The 2,761-nt window shown below is 41.6% G+C and overlaps 1 non-coding gene across 1 annotated transcript; it reads right to left on the minus strand.

Annotated features, from left to right (window-relative positions):
• Nucleotides 1-2,375: 2,375 nt before the first annotated feature.
• TRNAP-CGG (transfer RNA proline (anticodon CGG)) lies at nt 2,376-2,448 on the minus strand. Its single transcript has one exon. It is a non-coding gene; the product is annotated as a tRNA-Pro (tRNA).
• Between the last annotated feature and the right edge of the window lie 313 nt (nt 2,449-2,761).

Raw genomic sequence — 2,761 nt, forward strand, 5'->3', positions numbered from 1 at the left:
TAACAGACAGTAAAGCCAAGGAATGTACAGGGGAAGTTATTAGACCCAATTGAATGTAAATAAAAAAAGAAAAGTGGATGAAAAAATAACCAGCCGTGAGCAGGAATCGAACTACGACCTTCGAATAACGCGTTCGATGCTCTAACCACTGAGCTACCACAGCGGCCTTCCATCCATCCACCTATTTTGGGTTTATATGTGAATTTAGATGTAGGAGTGAAGAACAGCGCCATCTATAAGCCAAGCGACGAGTGTTAAAACACTCTTTCATGTGCTAGTTTGGCGTCACGTAGCACGTGAACTTATTATGAGCGGGCAGCTGATTAACAGTCCCTCTATACAACCTAATGACACCAAGTCTGCCAGTACGAAGCCCTCGTTTAATGAAATAAGGGAAAGAAGTGTATACCTAAGGGCTCGTTTTTCCGTGTTTTAACACAATAATAATGAGATCTAACAGACAGTAAAGCCAAGGAATGCACTGGGGAAGTTATTAGACCCAATTGAATGTAAATAAGAAGAAATAAAAGTGGATGAAAAATTAACCAGCCGTGAGCAGGAATTCAACCTACGACCTTCATAAAACGCGTTCAATGCTCTAACAACTGAGCTACCACAGCGGCCTTCCCTCCAATCACCTATTTTGGGTTTATAAGTGAATTTAGAAGTAGGACTGACAGTCAGCGCCATCTATAAGCCAAGCGACGAGTGTGAAAACACTCTTTTATGCGCATGTTTGGCGTCACGTAGCACAAGAACTTATTATGAGAGGGTAGCTGATTAATAGTCCCTCGTATACAACCTAATTACACCAAGTCTGCCAGAACGTGACCCTTGTTTAATGAAATAAGGGAAAGAAGTGTATACCTAGGGCTCGTTTTTTCGTGTTTTAACACAATATTAGAGAGATCTAACAGACAGTAAAGCCAAGGAATGTACAGGGGAAGTTATTAGACCCAATTGAATGTAAATAGGTAGAAATAAAAGTGGATGAAAAAATAACCAGCCGTGAGCAGTAATTGAACCTACGACCTTCGAATAACGCGTTCGATGCTCTAACAACTGAGCTACCACAGCGGCCTTCCCTCCATCCACGTATTTTGAGTTTATTAGTGAATTTAGAATAAGGAGTGACAGTCAGCGCCATCTATAAGCCAAGCGACGAGTGTGAAAACACTTTTTTATGCGCATGTTTGCAGTCACGTAGCACGTGAACTTATTATGAGCGGGCAGCTGATTAATAGTCCCTCGTATACAACCTAATTACACCAAGTCTGCCAGTACGAGACCTTCGTTTATTGAATTAAGGGAAAGAAGTGTATACCTAGGGCTCGTTTTTTGTGTTTAACACAATATTAGAGAGATCTAACAGACAGTAAAGCCAAGAAATGTACAGGGGAAGTTATTAGACCCAATTGAATGTAAATAAGAAGAAAGAAAAGTGGATGGAAAAATAGGCAGCCGTGAGCAGGAATCGAACCACCGACCTTCTAATGACGCGTTCGATGCTCTACTCACTGAGCTACCACAGCGGCCCTTCCTCCATCCACTTATTTTTGGTTTATATGATAATTTAGAAGTAGGAGTGACAGTCAGTGCCATATATAAGCCAATCGACGAGTGTGAAAACACTCTTTTATGCGCATGTTTGGCGTCACGTAGCACGTGAACGTATTGTGAGCGCGCCGCTGATTTTTGTCCTTCGTATACAACCTAATGACACCAAGTCTGCCAGTACGAGACCCTTGTTTAATGAAATAAGGAAAAGAAGTGTATACCTAGGGCTCGTTTTTTCGTTTCGTGTTTTAACACAATATTAGAGAGATCTAACAGACAGTATAGCCAAGGAATGTACAAGGGAAGTTATTAGACCCAATTGAATGTAAATAAAAAAAAGAAAAGTGGATGAAAAAATAACCAGCCGTGAGCAGGAATCGAACTACGACCTTCGAATAACGCGTTCGATGCTCTAACCACTGAGCTACCACAGCGGCCTTCCCTCCATCCACCTATTTTGGGTTTATATGTGAATTTAGATGTAGGAGTGACAAACAGCGCCATCTATAAGCCAAGCGACGAGTGTTAAAACACTCTTTCATGTGCTAGTTTGGCGTCACGTAGCACGTGAACTTATTATAAGCGGGCAGCTGATTAACAGTCCCTCTATACAACCTAATGACACCAAGCCTGTCATTACGAGACCCTCGTTTAATGAAATAAGGGAAAGAAGTGTATACGTATGGGCTCGTTTTTCCGTGTTTTAATACAATAGTAATGAGATCTAAAAGACAGTAAAGCCAAGGAATGTACTGGGGAAGTTATTAGACCCAATTGAATGTAAATAGGAAGAAAGAAAAGTGGATGAAAAAATAACCTGCCGTGAGCAGGAATCGAACCTACGACCTTCGAATACCGCGTTCGATGCTCTAACCACTGAGCTACCACCGCGGCCTTCCCTCCATCCACCTATTTTGGGTTTATATGTGAATTTAGAATTAGGAGTGACAGTCAGCGCTATCTATAAGCCAAGCGACGAGTGTTAAAACACTCTTTTATGCGCATGTTTGGCGTCACGTAGCACGTGAACTTATTATGAGCGGCCAGCTGATTATTAGTCCCTCGTATACAACCTAATGACACCAAGCCTGTCAGTACGAGACCCTCGTTTAATGAAATAAAGGAAAGAAGTGTATACCTAAGGGCTCGTTTTTCCGTGTTTAACACAATAATAGAGAGATCTAACAGACAGTAAAGCCAAGGA

Source organism: Rhipicephalus microplus, unplaced genomic scaffold (assembly GCF_043290135.1).
Source record: "Rhipicephalus microplus isolate Deutch F79 unplaced genomic scaffold, USDA_Rmic scaffold_197, whole genome shotgun sequence".
Lineage (NCBI taxonomy): Eukaryota > Metazoa > Arthropoda > Arachnida > Ixodida > Ixodidae > Rhipicephalus > Rhipicephalus microplus.